Here is a 10,116-nt window from a genome sequence, read left to right on the forward strand (position 1 = left end):
TTCAGGACAAAATACAGTTAACAAAATTCCCTTTATTAAATTTTATGGCTATAAGAAGAGTAGGTAAATAAAGAAAATTAAACAGTTAAGATTTTACCTAAAGCTCATGACAAAGATTTCTTAAGTGAGTTAAAGAAGGAGTAGGAGCAAGTCCTAAGCTTGTTTTGAAACTGTTTCATACAGATACTTATTGCCTATTTATCAAACATATTAAGCCTTACCAAAATATATCAGGGATGAGAAGGACTTTATTTTTTATCCTATTAGCTTGAGGAGATAAGTCTTATACCTTCATTTTATGTAAGCTTATCAAATGCATAAGAACAAGATCAGCTCCTTTATTAAAATGGCCAACACTGGCCACATCCCTTTTAAAATAATGGGTGGCAGAGAGATCATTAGCTGCAGTAATTTCTCTTGCATAGGTTTACTTGCACATTTAGGCTTTTGGATTTAGTCTCAAAAATAAGTGTGTGAATGGTTCGCTTTGGGATTGTCCAGCTTCCTTCCACCTCCTTCTTAATGGCCACTCCTGTCGCAGGACATCCTGCATTTTAGGAATTTCAGTTTGTTATCTCAGTAGCTTTAAAAGCATTGTCTGAGTCAGGAGTTTTCTCTTTTGTCTTGGGCGTTTGGTATGCAGCTGTCATCTAACCTCACACATATGTGTCCTCTCAGATCTGTCTTTCAAGCTGGGATTTGACATGGGCACAGTGTGCACTGGAGAGGCAAACAGGACATTACTCCATAACATGCAGAGTGTCTAGGATGCTCCATGAGTTATTCTTTTTCCTAGGAGCAGAAGCACTATAGACTTTTTTAATCTTCTCGGTGTCCTCTAAAGGATTTGGAGCTGGGGGTAAAAAGGGAAATAAGAGAGACACTGCCTGGCACCATGACCATTTTTTGTCTTTAAATATATGGTCAAAAGACTGTCTACCTACTATGTCTCATCAAAGCTTTATGTTTGTTCATTGAGACTACAGCAACAATGTTTCTAGGAATAGGTCAATGGATCAGGAGCTAGTACTTCAGCTTTATTTTTGGCTCTTCCACAGGATCACTGTATTATCTTAGGAAAGTCATTAAAACACTTCACACCCTATTATACCATTATGTACATGACCTCCAAACCACAGTAACTTGGGGGCTCTGTATGATAACTGTTCCTTTCATATTTAGCTTAGAACAAGCAAGGCTCTTTTTCTAAATTAATGAAGCCATAAAATATATTATATCCTCATTTGGAATAAATGGTAATTCCTGAAAAACAATGTAGGTTTGCAAGTCAAGATCTTGAGCTGTTCATTAACAACCCTTGACTTAAAGCTTAACTGATATAAATACATGATTTGACAGGAAAGCTTGAACTCCATAAAGCTGAATTGTGAAAGCTGAAAACCAAAGGTAAAAGATGTGTCATTTTGGGGGATTTTTATTAATGAAGTTCATTTTACCTGTTACAGGCACACCCTGAGTAGCAAGCAAGCTATGTGGTCTTCCCAGGCACTAGAAGAGATGCATCAATCTCCTTTTTTATTTAAAAACAAAAACACACACAAAAAAAATAAAACACCAAACACCAACCAAAACAAAACAAACTATTCACAAAAGCTTTAAGTTAACCTCCCTTTCATATAATCATTTGTTATTACTCATATCACTAGTTTATTCTACAGAGAGGTGGCTTCCTTCTCACTTATGCATTTCTGCTTAGATTCATTCTTCATTGTACAAACCCAGGATTTTTAATTTATTTTGTGCATTTACCTCATTTACTACAACTCAGTAAGTGGTTATATGAATCAAGTCTTTTGTTCAACAAATAACAGTATCTAAAAGTATTCAACTCCTTGTTGCTCCAATAAGGAGATACTCACTTATAGCACCATGAAAAAGGAGAACATTCAGCAGCATTTGCACCCCACTTCTTTTGAGGATATAAAGAGACAAATCCAAATATAATGTCCTTACATTAAAGCCAGTGTCATTCCACCAACAGAAATGGCATTGGAAGGTTTATAGTAGTCAGGTTTAGTGTGTTTTCCCCTGATGAATACTTGCTCCTCAGTCATGTGCAATGGTGTTAGTTTGTAAATTATTCTTGTCAGGTAACTTAGTTAACTCATTTAGATGACTTAACCATGAACAAATTGGTTCTCATCTACTGAAAAGCATTTTCTGCAAAAGCAGACCAGCAGCATAGCAAACTATTCACAGTGGAAGCTTTCTTTTCATAGGCTTCTGGGAAGGCTTAAGACCACAACCACAGCATCCGTTGCTGTATTCAGATGTACATTATCTTGCACTTCTGTCAAATAATTTCCAAACAATAGCAGCTACTGTGCAAATTGACACCTTAGCTGACTGTTCATAAAGCTGTCTTGAAACCAAAAATCCAAAATTTATTATAGGGATGCTATTTACATACAATCCATAGCGAGTAGGATCATTTAAATGGGAAAAAGAAACCACAGTTTGTAGTACACCAGGTACAGATTATTTAAATAGCAATTTGCCAGAGCTTTTGGCTGTAGAAGGCTCACTGTTGGACTAACCAACCCATAAAGACAGGTTGCCCAAAACGAACATGACTCAAAGGGTTCACAGTAATAACAAGGTAAAAAGTATATTTTAGAATGACAAGAAATTCCCACTGACATTAAATTTAAGTGATGAGCCCTGCTTGAGCTCAGTGAGTGCTTATCTCTTGAGACATATTTTCTGTTCATCTGGTTTGCCTCAAACCATCGCTGCCATCAGTACATGCTCCGCAAAATGGTCCAAAAAACTGGTGGGAGGTAGGAAAACACTAGATGATCACCAAGATACTTCCACTCATGTCCTCTCAAACCAGAGCTGCTATGACATGTGACAGCCTGAGTAAGCCACAGACTATAGACTTTTGTTGAAGGAAACTAAAAGCCATGCATTCGCAGCATGCACAGATAGAGATGCAAGAGGAAACAGTGATTTGAAAACTGAGCCTTCACAGCAAGAATCCCATGTGCTAGGAAGGAAGGCTGGAAATGACAAACTGATGCCTAAGACACCCTGAGGCTTGCCTCTTGAAAAATGTACAAAAACATTGGTTCAGGGCTATAACTTCCTGTGGATATAAGAGTGCTCAAAGTCTGTGGGAAGGACACAGGAAGACTGGCAGGACAAGACTTCTATTAAGATTAAAATGTACTCCAGGATGGAGGCACTTAGTGCCATGGTCTAGTTGATGAGTTAGGGTTGGGCGATCGGTTGGACTTGATGATCTTGGAGGTCTCTTCCAACCTGGTTGATTCTGTGACCTTGTTTAGAAAGTTCTATCCCAGTTGTGGCTCTTCAACTTCAGAGTCCTAAGCACAGGGATATGCAGTCTGAGACAGGAGGAAGAAATACTAGTTCATGTGTTAAAATGCAAAGGGTTTGAAAAGGAAGCATGCAGTATTACTGATCCTCTCCACTACCCTGACCAGACATACCCTGCTGTAAATGTTACATAATCAGAGCCATGTGAAACCAGGCACTGGGAGGCTGCAATCTATTTTGCTGAACGTTATCAGTCTTTCTTAACAAAATATCAGAATTGTGTTGCTTTTTAATAAAAAGGTCTCTGTTAGGAAGGATACTTTGCAGACAAATCAAGCACTGGTACAGGAAGATCAGAGTGACCAAGCAAACAACAGAAGGGCATCAGAAAACCATGTCCACTGGTAGATTCCAGACAAAAACACTAGTCTACAGATAAGAATTTTTTTCATTGTGGTGCCTCCTCTGCATAGCACTGAGGAACACTTAGTTGTCTTCACTTTACATTGTAGTTTTCCTCAAGGATACAGCTAAAATGGCATTTAATTTTGACTGCAAGCTGCAGGCCAAGAAGCCTCCATTGTACCACTTGTAATGTCTTGGGTTTATGTTATCAGAGTAGTCACATCTTGTCAATCTAAATTGTAGTTATAGGAAACTTGATCATGTCTTCCTTGTTCCCACATGCCCTTTGTCCTGATCACTTAGCCCAAAGTGGAGTTTTCTACAGATTTTAACATCTTTCACTGCAATTGCTTCACTGGTGACTTCGTGTTCTACACTGCCATCAAATGGCAGAGCACTTGCTTTAGTTATATTTTCATGAGTTTGCTAGAATAACTAATATCCCTTGGATAAATGAGCTAGTGGAAAGAGCAGATTCCCAAGAGCACGGCCCTCTCTACCTATTTGAGAAACAGCCCAGTCAGGCTTCATACCCATTTGCATGCATCTTAAGAGTCATCTTGGAGGATACAGATCCCCTGGACAGTCTAAAAGACTCAACATCTAATCCCATCAGGTAAAAAAATAAAATCACAGAATCAATCCAGCTGGAAGGGATCTCAGAGCATCTCTGTCCAGCATCCCACTCAAAGCAGCTTTAGCACTGAATCCAGAACAGGTTTTCCAGGACTTTTTCCAGTTCCAGAAAACCTCCAAGACTGGCTGTGCATCTTCCCCAAAATCCCTGTTCCACTCATAGTTTCTTTTTTCTTTTTGCCCACCCTTGTTGATTCCATCAATGACCAGCCTTTTATTTTCCTGCTGTGCACCTAGTGGGAGCTTGGTTCCATCTTTCTTTCCTTCCAGCCAGAACAAGTGGGGACTCTCTCCCTCTTCACAGGGCCACAGATTCAGCCCCCTCAGCTAAGCTCACCTCCATTAAGTCCCTTCTTTCCTGTACCAAGGGACCCAAAACTAGAGGAAGTAATCAGTTGCTCGTTGGCATAGCAATGTCTGCTATTATACTCAAACAGTGCACACCGCAAATGCTTACAAGCAAGAATATCACCAAAGACAGCCACATCTCAATATACCACCTGCAGTTATGCATTTCTTATTTTATCTCCACAGTAGTTTTCAAACCTTCAAATTTCATTGCAACTGAGTTATAGTATGGAACTGAAACACTTCAGGACCAGTGAAGCAGGCCAAAAATTAATTGAAGTGTCTTAGCTGAGTATTTCTTGATGCTTAATGGACAATGGCTCAAGACTCCATTGTACTGAAGTTTATTCAGACTTTTAGATCAGCGTAACATGAGTACAAGCTGCCTGGTAAGTGCTGCCATTTTGACTTGGTTCTATTTTTACATCCCTCTGTTGTAAATGACCCTGCAAGGTGATGGTCAATAGCAATTCAGGCCCAGTGCCCCTATTGTTTTAGAAGCATCTTTTGTTCATTGCACTTGATGGCATGCAGTCTGCATGCTCTCAAAATATGTACAAATTTAATCTAAGCGTTGATCGACAGCTTTAAAAGAAATATTGGCTTTGTGTTTGTGGCTTGGTCATAAAAACATTATTCAGTGACAAAGATTCTAAAAGCCCCATAAAAAACAATCCCCTTGTATAAATCAAAGAGGGTAAACCTTGCAAGGCAATATCACTGATGTCTATTATCCAGATATGATTGATTAGCTGCTTACTCCAACTTCATTTAAGTGCCAGTCTATGGTGCACAATACAAGCACAGTTGTTTCTAAAAATAGCAAGAAAATCAGTTGGCCAGACAAAATCTGCCATCTTTGTACTAAGAATACATCACATTTGAATCAGGAAGTGTCCAAAAAGTAGCATGGTGAAAATTAACATCTATGTTTCCTGCTGGGCACACCAAAACCAAAAAGATGCAAGGAAAACACATCAAAATTTAGAATTTGACTGGCAAGTAGGAGCATAACATCAATAGTGTGTTGTAGACATCAGTAATTCCAGAGGAGGGCCATGAAAATGATCAGGAGGTTGGAGCACCTCTGCTACAAGGACAGGCTGAGGCAGCTGGGGTTGTTTAGCCTTGAGAAGAGGCTCAGGGAGACCTAATAGCAGCCTTCCAGTACCTGAAGGGGGCCTACATGAAGGATGGAGAGAGACTGTTTGCAAAGGCCTATAGTGACAGGCTGAGGGGCAATGGCTTCAAACTAGAAAAGAACAGATTTAGATTGGATGTTAGGAACAAGTTCTCTACTACAAGTGCAGTGGAACACTGGAACAGGTTGCCAAGGGAGGTGGTTTGGCCCCATACCCAGAGATATTTAAGGTGAGGCTCAACAGGGCAGTCTGATCTAGTTGAGGATGTCCCTGCTGACTGCCTCAGATGACCTTTGGAAGCCCCTTCCAACCCACACTATTCCATGATTCTAAGGGACTTCTGTACTAACAGGACCTGGAAAAATCAGACCACTTGACATTTTATCTAGATAAGCAAAAAAAGTGTCCAGTTAATAATTTTTGTGTATGTATTAGTATTATGCATTAGGAAGAAGTTCTTCACCATGAGAGTAGTGAGACACTGAACAGGTTGCCCAGAGAGGTGGTAGAAAAACCTCCAGGGATGAGGCTTGAGGCCAGGTTAGATGTGGCTCTAAGCAACCTCTGATCTAGTGTGAGGTGTCCCTGCCCACAGCAGGGAGGTTGGAACTAGATGATCCTTGAGGTCACTTCCAACCCTAACAATTCTCTATTTCTATGACTCACCTATATATATATATATTTGGAAGGAATAAATTAGCCATACTTTTGACAATAATTTAGTGTCCAAATTGTTTTGATCCTAGATTATGCATCAAAGTTGTCCACGCTCTCTTCGTTCATAAATCCTATCTTTTATGCCTCCTCAATCTCAGCTATGATTCTCAGGGATGAGCAAGCCAGGAAGTGCATTATACTCTTAGATGAAAAGAGGCTTCAGCACCAAGTTTTATACTCTTATAAAAAATAGAAATGTTCCAACTTTCAGTGTGTAAAGATATATCTCCTTACAGTTGCTGCCTACAACTTGCAATAACCACATGGCAAATTCGCTATCTTGCCACTTTCTGAAATGTAAACTTTATGCTTAAGGAAAACTTGAAGCAGACAAAAGTGCAATAGATCTTTACCAAAAATGATACAAACTGCATCTCACAGAGAAAACAATTTCTTAGAGGGTCTCATGTGACATTTCCAGACAAACCTTCCTCAAATCCATTCCAAACATCACAGAAAACAGCTGTATTTACAGTGAAAGCACAGAATCCTTTTTCACAGGTATCTTGTCTACTTGTGCATTACTATTGTCATTTTTGCACACAGTTGTTTGGTTTTTTTTAATGATGTGATTAAAAAACAAATATTAAGGTTTTGAGAAGGGAAGCCATCGTTTCAACACAGGAATAATTTTATGTCATAGATCTGTTTCCTCAGAAGTTGGTTTGGATTTTTTCAGTCTTTCTGTTGGTCTTCCAGAATTGTTTGTTTGTTTTAATAATTATTATTATATTTTAATAGAATCTAGTTTCAATTGAATTTGAAAGAGGGATTAAAATCTGAAAGATAATGAAATCAGTATCAAAGGAGGGAAGAAAACAGGTATTACGAGGTAAGTGGAGGGGTAAGGAAAGAATAGAATAGGTCAGCTTTTTGCTGGAAAGGGGAGTAAAATAACTAAAGAAACACTCTTACAGGACTCTATGCTCTAGTTCTTTCATAAAATAGCTTGATTTTCGTCCTAAACATTATTTTTTTTTTACTTTTGGCTTCTTGCTTCCATAGCCTAACAAGTAGTCATTTTCATGGTGGTTTACTGTGTTGCATGGTTTCTTTTGGTTAGAGTGAAGTAAGCTGTGAAAGCTGAATAGAATCTTCCTTTGAGTGTGCTGAGAGGTAGACTAGATACCTCACTCCTGGTAGCATAGTCCTAAACCTCAAAGGAAATCAGAATGACCTAGTTCAAACACATGAAACCTACATTCACACTTTTTAGCATAATATTAGGGCTGGAAATAACAAAGAATATGCCAGATTAAGTCCATATTTTTATATGCTATTACCCTTACACAAGAAATCTAACCTATGCACTTACATCTTTACTCATCTGTAGCCATGTGCTAAATCAGATACAAGTTTAAGGACCAGATTTAAGAAAAAAAGGTTTCATATATCTTCAGACTAATAAATTTCAGCCAGAATGTTTCATAATTTAGTTGAATGAGGTTTTTCTAGATTCAAAACCCAGAATTTGCCACTAAAACATTGAAAGAAACCTCTTAAAACTATTTATGTATCTACAAAGGTTTTAACAGAAGCAAACATTTTAAAAAATATATATAATATAAAAATTGAAAATAGATTAAAGCTTTTCTGGAAATCTGACCTCAGTTCATTTATCACTAGACAGATTTTTTTTATTTATTTTTTTTTTAGGCCTGAATTTCAGCTGGAATAGAGTTAAATCAGTTTTTAACTGAATGCAAATCTGACATGGAGACTAATCTAGTTCGTTGTGTGGGATGCATCAAATACAAGAGCAACACATTTCTGAGCACAAGGGCACAAGCACACACTTGCAAAATTTGGTTCTAAGTCTTAAAGCAGAAATTGAATAAAATATGTTTGTGATATATTGGTGACAGAACTTTTTTCTCATTTCCCTTTTAAAAAGGAGTAGGGGGAAAATAATCATATGATCAGGACAAAAGAACACTTTCAGCATTCTCAGGAAGGAGTGACATGAAAATGTTGCTATCTAATATTTTCCAGGGTAATTTGGCTGACTTCTGATAGCAGAAGAATTGATGAATAAAATCCTAATCTTTCTGAATCATGAGTCATGAAAATTCAACTAAGTGCTTTCAGTCCTGTCTGGTCATAGAATCACAGAAACATTCAGGTTGGAAAAGACCCTCAAGATCACCAAGTCCAGCAGATAACCCTACTCTGCAAGGTTCACCCCTAAACCATATCCCCAAGCATCACATCCAGACCACCTTTAAACACATCCAGGGTTGGTGACTCCACCACCTCCCTGTGCAGTACATTCCAATGCCTGACCACTCTTGATGGGAAAACTTTGTTCCTAATGTCCAGTCTAAACCTATCCAGTTGTAGCTGGAAGCCATTCCCTCTTATTCTACATCATTCATTACCTGTGAGAAGAGACCAGCACCAGCCCCTCCACAATGTCCTTTCAGATAGTTGTAGACAGCAATGAGGTCTCCCCACAGCCTCCTCTTTTCCAAACTAAACATCCCCAGCTCCTTCAGTTGCTTCTCATAAGATTCATTCTCCAGGCCCTTCACATCTTCCTTGCCCTCCTCTGCACTGGCTCCAGCACTTCCATATCACTCTTGTATTGAGGTGTCCAAAACTGGACAGAATACTCAAGGCGTGGCCTCTCCAGAGCTGAGTACACGGTCCTATGCAGGGGTAATATCGGACAGGCCACTTTGCTATGGAATAACACTGGCTTTTGACACTGCCATGTGTTAAAGTCTGAATAAATCAACAGAATTTATGGTTTAAATTGTGCAACAGTGATTTTCTTAATAAAGCCACCATGAAAGTATTATCAGTGTGCATTAAAAAGACAGTTTGTATTGTAAACTAATATTTTACCTTGGACATTATTTTTATCTTATTGTCTTGATGATGCATTGAAAGGGTGCAGTACTGTAATCAGCCTTGATATATTAAAATGCCCTTGTAAATCATATTAAAATAGCTTTGTTAAACATTCCTAATATAGTGCAGTACTGGTAATGTCTAACGGTAGGTGATAGCCTGAGTCATAAATGCTTCTCTAAACATGTTAGGATTGTTTTTTAGCATTGGATGTTCTGGTCTGATAAGACAATCCTGCACTAAGGCAATCAACAGAAATTAGCAATTGGCATGAAAATTACTGTGCAAGGAATTGTGCTGCTTTTCCACATGCACACTCTCCTTTCATTATGCCCTTGCAAACTCTATAAAAACAGATTAAAGTGAAAATTCACAACTAGGAGAGACTGAACGGCAGGAAGAATATTTTCTAGAATTAACGAGAAGTATTTTAAATTCTGAGAAAGATTTCATACTTAAGAATAATGACATAAAAAGAACTCATCATTTCTGTTTTTTCATTTCAAAACATGTTCAGCTGATATTCCATGCAAGTCAGACTTGAACTGACTTGAACATATCTTGTGCAATTAACACAATCTCTGCCAGCCTCATTTGTGGTGCTGAACTTGTTCTGCTATTAATTTTTCTTGTAAGACATATGGGAAACTGAGTACATATAGGATAATGTGAAATGGATGATGGCTGAGTAAGAAAGAAGTTTGGGAGTTTA

This window comes from Melanerpes formicivorus, unplaced genomic scaffold, assembly GCF_026170545.1.
Source record: "Melanerpes formicivorus ecotype bairdi unplaced genomic scaffold, bMelFor1.0.p_v2 SCAF_7, whole genome shotgun sequence".
Lineage (NCBI taxonomy): Eukaryota > Metazoa > Chordata > Aves > Piciformes > Picidae > Melanerpes > Melanerpes formicivorus.